The 12,838-nt window shown below is 35.1% G+C and overlaps 1 protein-coding gene across 1 annotated transcript in view; it reads left to right on the top strand.

Annotated features, from left to right (window-relative positions):
- The first annotated feature begins 4,601 nt into the window (after positions 1-4,601).
- The window catches only part of LOC120352862 (aminopeptidase Q-like), an 86,140-nt gene continuing 77,903 nt past the window's right edge, over positions 4,602-12,838 (top strand). Inside the window, exon 1 of the mRNA XM_039435172.1 lies at positions 4,602-4,708. The gene's annotated coding sequence lies outside the window, so the exon portion shown is untranslated. The remainder of the gene's footprint in view (positions 4,709-12,838) is intronic.

The raw sequence follows: 12,838 nt of genomic DNA, 5'->3' as shown, positions 1-12,838 counted from the left end.
GTATGCATGCGCGAGTGAAAAGGATTGCATGAAAAAGTTTCATGAAAGATGACTTCACGAAATGCGTTTCTCCGGTGTGCATCCCGCCTAAGCAGGGAACGTTTCTTTTGTATGCATGCGCGAGTGAAACGGATTGCATGAAACAAGTTTCATGAAAGATGACTTCACGAAATGCGTTTCTCCGGTGTGCATCCCGCCTAAGCAGGGAACGTTTCTTTTGTATGCATGCGCGAGTGAAACGGATTGCATGAAACAAGTTTCATGAAAGATGACTTCACGAAATGCGTTTCTCCGGTGTGCATCCCGCCTAAGCAGGGAACGTTTCTTTTGTATGCATGCGCGAGTGAAACGGATTGCATGAAACAAGTTTCATGAAAGATGGCTTCACGAAATGCGTTTCTCCGGTGTGCATCCCGCCTAAGCAGGGAACGTTTCTTTTGTATGCATGCGCGAGTGAAACGGATTGCATGAAACAAGTTTCATGAAAGATGGCTTCACGAAATGCGTTTCTCCGGTGTGTGTGCATCCCGCCTAGCAGGGAACGTTTTTTGTATGCATGCGCGAGTGAAACGGATTGCATGAAACAAGTTTCATGAAAGATGGCTTCACGAAATGCGTTTCTCTGGTGTGCATCCCGCCTAAGCAGGGAACGTTTCTTTTGTATGCATGCGCGAGTGAAACGGATTGCATGAAACAAGTTTCATGAAAGATGGCTTCACGAAATGCGTTTCTCCGGTGTGCATCCCGCCTAAGCAGGGAAGTTTCTTTTGTATGCATGCGCGAGTGAAACGGATTGCATGAAACAAGTTTCATGAAAGATGGCTTCACGAAATGCGTTTCTCCGGTGTGTGTGCATCCCGCCTAGCAGGGAACGTTTTTTGTATGCATGCGCGAGTGAAACGGATTGCATGAAACAAGTTTCATGAAAGATGGCTTCACGAAATGCGTTTCTCTGGTGTGCATCCCGCCTAAGCAGGGAACGTTTCTTTTGTATGCATGCGCGAGTGAAACGGATTGCATGAAACAAGTTTCATGAAAGATGGCTTCACGAAATGCGTTTCTCCGGTGTGCATCCCGCTTTATTCGACCAAGTAGGGTAGAGTTATCTCGGTAGAGCTAGTATGCCAGTTACTCGACCACTAACTCTACTAGTGAAAACCAGGCTTGAAGGAGCATTGATGTTTAAAATTGGTAGTACTAAATGTTCAAATTTAATCTCACTATATCCGGAAGTCTGTCATTGTTTATAGTTATAAATTATCTACAGTTTACAGATTGATTAAACAGTTTCAAATACACATAGTTGTACTGTAAACTGTTCCCCTATATTGTGATTGGAAACAAACTTCAATATTGACAATGATGAACGTGTATGGGTACAGAACTAACTGATAAGAAGTAATGAATGAACTACTTAATGAATCATAGAAGATGAAACTATGACGTTGAAACGACAATCAATGAAATTTGTGTACTGCATCAAAACTGCTTAATCACATTGAATGCGTATATGTGCAGAGTGCAAGCTTGATTATGCAAGACCAAGCGTGCAGATGAGAAACAAAATGTGGCGAGAGCAATAGGAACATTCACACTGAACGCGTGCACTTGCTGGTTGCGTTCAGTGAGCAGCTACATGCAAGTCACAACGTGTTTCAATGGCACTTTCCAGATTTTGTGTTTCGGCTCATGCATGGTCTGACGTGCACTGGCACATATACGCATGCAATGTGATCACACCATTAAGCTATTCCAATAAAAAAAATCTGGTGTGGCGCACTCACACAACTTTCCTTGCCGTTATGAAAATTGATCACATGACGCTAATGTTATCTCAAGTCTACTTATAAACAAAGATCTGAGCCAGCTGGTGACAGGACAATAACGCTGGAGACATACGAGGTCTGCTATCTCTTCATAGTGAATCATTCAATAGAATCAACAGTTGCCAACAGTTTGCAATTGAAATAATAACATTTTCTCTAATTTCGTGCTTATTTTCAATATTAGGTGAAAATACTACTGAACATTAATTGTAGAGATTTTTATGCTCAATCTTTTCCACTCAAATTTCTTTGTTTAAATTTTATCTGAAGCCTGATAATTGGGGATCTAAAATCGAACTTTGCATAGATGGGGCGGAGCTCCTGAAATTTTTACAGATATGAGACTTGTGGCAGTTGATAGAGCTTATCAATGACTATTTCAGGTATGAATTTGATCAAAATCGTTGGAGCCGTTTTAGAGAAAATCTCGAAAAACCCTGTTTTTGACAATATTTTCGTCATTTTAGCCGCCATCTTGAATTGCATTTGATCGAAATTGTTCGTGTCGGATACTTATAGTGTAAGGACCTCAAGTTCCAAATTTCAAGTCATTCGGTTAATTGGGAGATGAGATATCGTGTACACAGACGCACATACACTCATACACACCACACACACACACACACACACACACACACACACACACACACACACACACACACACACACACACACACACACACACACACACACACACACCACACACACACACACCACACACACACACACACACATACACACATACAGACCAATACCCAAAAACCACTTTTTTGCACTCAGGGGACCTTGAAACGTATAGAAATTTACAAATTGGGGTACCTTAATTTTTTTTGGAAAGCAATACTTTCCTTACCTATGGTAATAGGGCAAGGAAAGTAATAAGTCAATTTTTCATCCTTGTTTAACTGAAAGACAGAAGTATTTTAATCATATCAAGAAGATTATAATAGAATTTCGAATGCATTTACTATCGAATTAATGTAGAGGATTCCACTACAAAATGCTGAACATTTAACTATATTTGACTCTCAATTAATTCAAAAAGTGATTTGACAATATTGATATTGCAGCTATTACCGTGCATAGTTTCTAATCACACTATCACCACCCAGTGATTGATTACTGTTTTAATCTTCAACAGCTTATTCTGATTCTAATTATTACAACAGTTGAGAATCAGACACAATACAAACAGTCGACCAATGAGGAGAGAGTAGGCGGAGTCGGAAATATTTACCCAGCATATGCTGCCGTCTCCTGGCAGGATTCAGAGTTACTGTTCACATTACAAACTCTTAACCAATCGGAGTGAATATTTTCCATCTAGCTATAGTGACAGAATTCAGCTAATTCAAAAATAATTACAAAAAATCTGGTGTGGTACACTCACACAACTTTCCTTGCTCATATTTGAAACTACGATCTGTATAATTATGTGTGTATATTATATATAATTGTTTTCAGAGTACTTTTCCTTTGTGTAAATTGTGAAATTCGATGATTTTTTTTTAGTCGTCATTTTTTTAAAGTCGTCAAAACAGCTGTTCTACAGATGAAATATCTCGACTATGTGTTCTTTTTATGAACTGCGCTACCTACCTACCTCATGCACGAGAAGGAGGTTACTAAGTCCATTTCTCAAGGATGGGGTGGACCCCCATTAGTTTCCCAGGAAGGAGACTCATGCCAGTTGATAGCGCTGATAAATAACTATACAGGGTATGAATTTAAAAAAAATCGGTATTATCGGTAAGTTATTTTTGAAAAAACCGTGAAAAACATGGTTTTTTAGTAATTATCCGCCATTTTTCTCAAGAATATTACGGTGCTCCTGCAATTTTCCCAGAAATGTGACTCGTACCAGTTGATAGGGCTTATAAATAGCTATCCATGGTATATATTTGAAAAAAATCATTAGAGCCGTTTTCGAGAAAACCGTGAAAACATGGTTTTTTAGTAATTATCCGCCATTTTAAATTTAATTTTATTGAAAATCTTATTGTCGGATCCTCATGGTATAAGGACCTCAAGTTCGAAATTTCAAGTCAATCGGTTAATTAGGAATAGAGTTATCGTGTTCACAGACATACACCACACACCACACACACACACACACACACACACACACACACACACACACACACACACACAACACACACACCACACACACACACACACACACACACACACACACACACACATACACACACATACACACACACACAGACCAATACCCAAAAATCATGTTTTTGAACTCAGGGGACCTTGAAACGTATAGAAAACTTGAAATTAGGGTACCTTAATTTTTTTTGGAAAGCAATACTTTCCTTACCTATGTTAATAGGGCAAGGAAAGTAAAAAGTTACTCCATTGTAAAGCCACTGTAGAAATTGACAACCTATGTACTAAGAAGAAGGTAAGGAAAGAGCAGGAGACGAAGAAGAAGAAGAAGGAGAGGAAGAAGAAAAAGAAGAAGAAGAAGAAGAAGAATAAGATGAAGAACAAGGAGGAGAGGAAGAAGAGAAAGGAGGAGGAGAAGAGAAGAAGGAGGAAAAGTAGAAGAAGAAGAAGAAGAAGAAAAAGAGCAGCGATAACGCACACATGAATGGAATGTAGCCAATAGTAGCTTAGGGTGGCGGGGTGTGGGGTGATGAGGAGGAGGAGGAGGAGGAGGATAGGCCAAGAACGGAATGAGAGAAAAATAGATCTGGGAAGAAGAAGAATAAAAAGGAGGAGATAAGAAAGAAGAAGAAGTTTCAGAATTCAAGACTACTTCAGTTAAGAGTGCGAGTCTGTCTAGGATAGAAGGTTACTTGTGATTAGATAGAAGATTAGTGGTGCTTTTCAGAATAGTTTGTGCTGAAAGATACTTAGGTATTTTAGGTAATTTAGTGACGTATTGGGTAGAATATGAATAAGTTCATTGAATAGTTTTAACTACTAATTTGGTAGATCATTTTGGGTTCTTCAGTGAATGTGTTCAGTGAGACATTTCTCTGTGTTAAGAAGTGAACAAAATTAGGTTATTTGAAAAATGTTATCCTCAAAGGTTCAATAACTGATATAAATTTTCGGAATACCACTTTTTGGCATGAATTTCTATAGACATACATTCTATTAGACATGAATATCATATCCTAGACATTTCAGAAATTTCTTTCAAGTATATTAAAACACCTACACAAAGAATGAATTTTGACCATCACTTGATATATCATATCCTAGACATTTCAGAAATTTCTTTCAAGTATATTAGAACACCTACACAAAGAATGAATTTTGACCATCCCTTGATATAATTATCATATTCTAGACATTTCAGAAATTTCTTTCAAGTATATTAAAACACCAACACGAAGATTCATTCACGAATTTCGACCATCACCTGATATAATGAAGTTTCCATTCATTAAATCAATCATACATCCGATCATCAAATGAATTTATGTTGAATCTACTACGATTGAATTTCCCAGTATATTTAATAACCTATCCAAACATTAATTCATGAATTTCTACCATCCGTTGATATAATATAGAGTTTCCTTTAATTTATCAACAGCTCATTTGATCATCAATCTTGAAGCTACTATGATTAAATAATATTTTTCCAAGACACTGATTCATAAATCTGATTGGCACGACTTGTGGAATATAATATATTCTCTGAACACTGCATCACTATTCACCAATTGAGTTATAAAAAACTAGCCGTTAGGCTCGCTTCGCTCGCCTGCATTTTTCATTTGAGAATTTTTGTCATATGTTAGAACAATCCAGTCGGGGGTCCAGACTAAACGTCTGGCTAAACGGATATGGCGAGCGAAGCAAGCCTGACGGCTAGTAATATAATATTCCTAGGATTGAAGTAGCAGTGCCCAATCAATTTTTCTGCGATAAATGCATTTATTTAAATCTTCAACTTGGTGCCAACCTAACAAAGTCGACTCAGCTTAATGCCATCTGACAAATCTATTAATATTTAGTTGCCAGTTAACAACTTTTTCGAAGAGGTACTCCATCTAGATTTTAGTTCTATAGTAGCATATGATATGGAAATTTCAATTATAATTAAGAGATTGGAAGAAGAAGAATATACATGCTAAAAGACGAACTTTAAACCCTTAAAAACAACCCTTAGAGTTAAAATACTGCCAAAAGATTTCTTAGTGCGCCTCTAAAGGGCCAACTGAACATACCTACCAAATTTGAACGTTTTTGGTCCGGTAGATTTTTAGTTATGCGAGTGAGTGAGTCAGTCAGTCAGTCAGTCAGTCAGTCAGTCAGTCAGTCAGTGAGTGCCATTTCGCTTTTATATATATATAGATGAGGTATAAGAAAAATATTATACAAAATGTTGAATGTTCAATACTTTACGGCCTTGAGACAACGCAAGGTATAGCCTAACCAGAAAGAGTAAAGGATATGTGAATGTTACATTTTATACTCTCTGGGTAGCCTATTACATGATTGGCACCAAGACTCTCACAAACCAAGATCTGTTAAATTTCATGCGAAATTTACCTCTCTTATCAAGTATTTAAGGAAATAATAACTTATTCCTAAAACTGAATATATTATCCAGTAGGGATATTCCATAAGGTAGGCTACAAGATGTAACTGAGATAAGTTCTTGAAGAATATTCTGAGCCTAATTTGAGAAATTCTCAAGCCTGAATAAGAAACTTTTGACAAGAGTACCTAACATCTCTTCATAAACCAACAGTTCCCCAAAAAACACAACAGGGTATAAAAATCTGCAAAGAATACAATTTAATTAATATATTATATAGGTGTAGTTTTATTCTTAGTCCAGTCAACGAAATAGTTAACGGAAAAGTTTGGAACACAATTTTTCACCCCGCAGCTCTTTCAAGAATAGTAAGGAGGTAAACATAAATCAAAAGTCCTCACTCCTACCCCCTGTGAAAGTACAATATTTTGTACTTTAATATAGAGTGAACATAACCTACATAATATTTGGACGATTTGTGACAAAATCAGGAAATTGAAGAAGTTTTGGGCAATAGCCTGTTTTTTCTTTTCCGACTATTGTATTGTTCGCTCTATCTAATAAATAAATAAATATTTTGGGTTTTTGCACATATCTCGAACAATATATCTATCAAAAATGATAAACAACTACTGTTACATATTAATTAGAGATTTTCTATTCAAATTTGAGAGGGAAAGTTTGACATTATTCAACATAGAAGTTTTGAAATTCAACATAGAGAATTCTAGAATTCGAAAGAGAAATCTTTGAATTCACGTCATGAACCATAAATGTTTTCTCGTCAATACCATGAAGTTATTTCCTGAGACATGGATCACTTCAAATTTCAGTTATTATTCATTCATTCATATATTCTGAGATACACATATGATACACTCAATAATCACAATTGTTCTCCGTTGATAGATAATATTTTTTACACAGGGTTTACTCAAGTTTAGAATAATACTGGTAAAGAATACTTTTTATGAAATTGAAATTATGCTCATTGTGCTTCAAACCGAAAATGAATTAATGAAGATAAAAAAGATGTGATAGTTGAATATAGACGAATAATTTTGATACAAATCTCAACATTTCATATATACGAGTACAGAGAATATAGAGATATACAAAGATGTAGAGATGATAAAGGGTACAGAGTAATATAATGGAGAGACTCCTCGATTATGAGGAATCCTTCTGATAATAACCCATGATGCAGTTACAACTCAAATACATCTTCCCTTTCAATGTTCTCTTTTTTAAACTCATCCATGATTATTTTTAATTTCTCGGAGCTACAAGTTCGCATTTTTTTTCTTTCTGAAATTAATTACGATCTTCCAGCTCAATCTGTCGGATAAAAAATTCGCAAAGCAAACTTGGACTAGCCGCTTCTTTCATAAATATTTTTCTAAATGAAAGTGTGTCAGACTCTGAGAGAAGTCCACCGGCTGAATGGGTTGCACTGTCTGGCTGCTCTAAAAATAGATGACTCTGTTTTCTGTGTATATAGTACGGCAAATAATATAATATTCAGATTTGAGACTTTTGTATTTGGAAAGATGGCTTAAGGAGGTGTAGTTTCTATTTTGTTAACATGGAAACGTTTCATTTATTCCTAGATAATATAGAATTTTTAGAGAATATAGAAGTCTAAAGAATGGAACATTCTAAATTAATAAATAAATTTGAGTACCTACCCTTTTAAATTATTTTGTCACGACATGAATAAGACATTAGTAGCCGATACATGTCGTGACAAAATAATTTAAAAATCTGGTGTGGTGCACTCACACAACTTTCCTTGCCGTTATGAAAATTGATCACCTGACGCTAGTGTTCCCGCGCATCTCAAGTCTACTATTCAAAGATTTGAGCCTGCTGGTGACAGGGCAATAACGCTGGAGACACACATGAGGTCTGCTATCTCTCCATAGTGAATGATTTAATAGAATCAACAATAATTTGCAATTGAATAATCACATTTTCTCAAATTTAAAGCTTATTTTCAATTTTAGGTGAAAATGTTACTGAACATTAATTGTAGAGATTTTCATGCTCAATCTACTCCACTTGATTTTTTCGTTTCAATTGTATCTGAAGCCTGATAATTGGAATCTATCTGCATTGATGGGGCGAAGCTCCTGACCTTTTTACAGATATGGGACTTGTGGCAGTTGATAGAGCTTATCGATGACTATTTTAGGTATGAATTTGATCAAACTAGTTGGAGCCGTTTTCGTGAAAATTGCAAAAAACCCTGTTTTTGACAACATTTTAGCCATTTTAGCCGCCATTTTGAATTGCATCAGATCGAAATTGTTCGTGTCGGATCCTTATATCGTAAGGACCTTAAGTTCCAAATTTCAAGTCATTCCGTTAATTGGGAGATGAGATATCGTGTACACAGACGCACATACACTCATACACACACACACACACACACACACACACACACACACACACACACACACACACACACACACACACACACACACACACATACAGACCAATACCCAAAAACCACTTTTTTGGACTAAGGGGACCTTGAAACATATAGAAATTTAGAAATTGGGGTACCTTAATTTTTTTCGGAAAGCAATACTTTCCTTACCTATGGTAATAGGGCAAGGAAAGTAAAAAGGGTACACGGATTTATATTTTTATTAAAATTTACATTCAATAGTAGCCCTTAAAGAAAAAAGACAATGGAACATTTTATACTCTCTATTAATTTATTTCACTAATCAATTACTGAATCTTCCAATACTCAGATTCTCTTTATTCTCCTTTTTCTCCGATATATTATGTTTTTCCATTTTTATTTTTCTTGTTTCACCTCTTCCTCCCTTTATCTCTCTTCTTGTTATCATTCTTTTCCTATCCCACTTCTACTTATTATTCTTTTTCTCATTAATCTCCTCCATTCTAATCCTTCTTTGCTTCTTTTTTTCTATTATTAAGCTGCGTTTACACCAAAGTTATCAACAAAATGTTAATAACGTAATCCTTATAGATTCTATTAGATTGAACATAACTTATCATACACATGATGAACATATATGTTTGTCAAGCTCCGTTCAATCTAATAGAATCTATAAGGATTAAGTTATTAACATTTTGTTAATAACTTTGGAGTAACGAAGCTTGACTTTCCTTGTATCCTTATTCATGTTTCTATCCTACATCTCCCTCTCTTTCTATCTGTTCCTATTATACTTATTCTCTCGCTTTTTCATGTATCATTTTTCCCTTTTTCTCCCTTCACACCCCCTCCCATTTCTCATGTTTTTTTCTACTTCTATCCTTCTTCAATAATCCTTTCCTTTTTCCTCCTTCTTCCTCTTCTTCATTCTTTTTTCAGTTTCTTCTCCAGTCATCTTCTACATCTTCTTTTCGCTCTCTTCCACCTGTATTTTGCAACTTGAACCTGATGGTTCTCCCTTTTCACTTCTTAGTGCCGGTTGCACAACAGCCGGTTAAATTTTAACCGTGATTAATTCCACAAGAACCAATCAGAGAAGCCGTCTTTTCAAAAACGCCTTCTCTGGAGTTCTCGTGAAATTAATCACGGTTGAAATTTAACCGGATGTTGTGCAACCGGACATTATTCTTCTCCTCCAACTCTTTTTCCTTCTCTCCTTCTTCTTTTTCTACTATTACTTCTTCTTTTCCATCTTTTTCTTTTTCTTCTTCTTTGTTTCAAATTTCACAAACTGGGACAGTCTGAAAACACTTTATTGTAACTGTTTCCTCTTCCCATTTTAAGTTGTAGATGGTGTTTGACTAATGGAAATAGGAAGACAAGTCGTAAAAAATAATAAGTTTTCCGTCTTCAGTGCGGCTAGCTAGGTTCTTGAATAGCATAAAAATGAATATTGCTAACTAGAATAGAAGCAGACGGAGAGCGCCTTAGAAACGGCTAGAAGTTTTTTAGAACCGTAACAAACGCAGATAGTCAATCTTGTTGCAGGCAGAAAACTGAAATACATTGAAGTTTAATTAGAAATTTGAATCGACCTCGTTTTGTTTTCATCTTCTTGGAAGAGTATGTTACATCCTTATATCGTAGAGAAACATTAGCGTAAGTAGATATCCCATGGTATAGGGAATTTATGTCGCAACTTTTACTGTTATCTCAAGCCGATTACTGTCGATTATTGTCGATTTGTACTGTTTTGTTGGGGTGATAGTGTATGAACGGCACAATATTTGAGAGACTACCAGCGTCACACAGCTGCATAGGAAAGAACTACGTGAACTATCGGCTTGGGATAACAGTAAAAGTTGCGACATAAACGCCCTATACCATGGGATATCTACTTATGCTATCGTTTCTCTATACTTATATCCTCCAAAAAAAATGTAAATTCTCCATTCCATACAACAATTCCATCATCATTTCAATAATGAAATAAAATAAATAAATAGTGCAATGTTCAAGAACAATAGGCTCTCTGGTACGGTAGTTTCAGCACTGGTAATCTCTCGTACAGTACTGTGCTCACACTCTCACCCCAACGAAACAGTAATAATAGACAGTAGTTGACAGTAATCGGCTTGAGTTAACAAAAAATCGACTTGAAATTTGGAACATTAACGACTTATACTATGCGAAATCTTCTTATGCTACTTTTTCTCTATGTTATCAACATAAATGATACAGTGTCACTATACATGATACAGTATCACCAAAATATGATACAGTATCATTTAAACTTGATACACATCAGCATAATTTGATACAAAACTTCCAAACTTTGAATGAACTCTTCAAATCATCATGTGATATCTTCTTATGCTACCTTTTCTCTATGGTATCACCATAAATTATACAGTATCAAAGCAGAATGAAACTGTATCATCACCATAACATGATACAGTATCATTTCATATTGATACACAACAGCATAATTTGATACAAAACTTCCAAACTTCAAATGAATTCTTCAAACCATGGTATAATATCTTCTTATGCTACCTTTTCTCTATGGTATCATCATAAAATAATGATACAGTATCAAAGCAGAATGAACTGTATCATCACCATAACATGATACAGTATCATTTCATCTTGATACACAACAGCATAATTTGATACAAAACTTCCAAACTTCAAATGAATCCTTCAAACCATGGGATATCTTCTTATGCTACCTTTTCTCTATGGTATCTCCATAAATGATACAGTATCAAAGCAGAATGAAACTGTATCATCACTATAACATGATACAGTATCATTTCATCTTGATACACAACAGCATAAATTGATACAAAACTTTCAAACTTTGAATGAACTCTACAAACCATGGGATATCTTCTTATGCTACCTTTTCTCTATGATATCAACATAAATTATACAGTATCACTATACATGATACAGTATCAGCAAAATATGATACAGTATCATTTCATCTTGATACACAACAGCATAAATTGATACAAAACTTTCAAACTTTGAATGAACTCTTCAAACCATGGGATATCTTCTTATGCTACCTTTTCTCTATTTTATCACCATAATATGATACAATATTATCTCAACTTGATATACAACAGTATAATTTGATACAAAACAAAAAAATTCAAATGAATTCTACAAACAATGGGATATCTTCTTAAGCTATATTTTCTCTATGGTACGGTATCACCATAAATAAATGATACAGTATCACAACAGAATGATACTGTATCATCACCATAATATGATACAATATTATCTCAACTTGATACACAACAGCACAATTAGATACAAACTTTCCAATTTTCAAATGAATTCTACAAACCATGGGATAATATCTTCCTTCTTATGCTACCTTTCCTCTATGGTATCACCATAAAATAATGATATAGTATCACAACAGAATGAAATAGTATCACTACAAAATGATACAGTATCATCTAAACTTGATACACTGATACACAATAGTATAATTTGATACAAAACTTCCAAACTTCAAATTAATTCTACAAACCATGGGATATCTTCTTATGGTATCTTTTCTTTATTATATCACCATAAATGATACAGTATCACAACAGAATGCTACTGTATCACCACACATGATACAGTATCACCATAATATGATACAGTATCATCTAAAGTTTATATACAAAAGCATCATAATATGATACAGTATTATGTCAACTTGATACACAACAGGATTATTTGATACAAAACTCCCAAACTTCAAATGAATTCTACAAGCCATGGGATACCTTCTTATGCTGTGTTTGTTCTATTCTACTTGCAACTAATTTCTATCGCAAACTAACTATTAACTACTGAATGGGCCAAAGTTGAGCGCTTGATAGGACAATCAACTTCAACTAAGATACAATACAATAGTAATTTTAATGGGTTGAATTAGTTGAAATAGCTCTATTGTTGGTTCTAGTTAACTCTATAATCAGGTCAAAAACGTGGGATGTAAAGGTGCGTACAGATTTACGCGCCGCGAACATGAGCAATTCACTTTTAATCAGCTGATGCCAAGCTTTTTATATCTCTA

The sequence above is a fragment of the Nilaparvata lugens genome, chromosome 8 (assembly GCF_014356525.2).
Source record: "Nilaparvata lugens isolate BPH chromosome 8, ASM1435652v1, whole genome shotgun sequence".
NCBI classification, from domain to species: Eukaryota; Metazoa; Arthropoda; class Insecta; order Hemiptera; family Delphacidae; genus Nilaparvata; species Nilaparvata lugens.
This window is presented reverse-complemented; position numbering and strand designations above follow the sequence as displayed.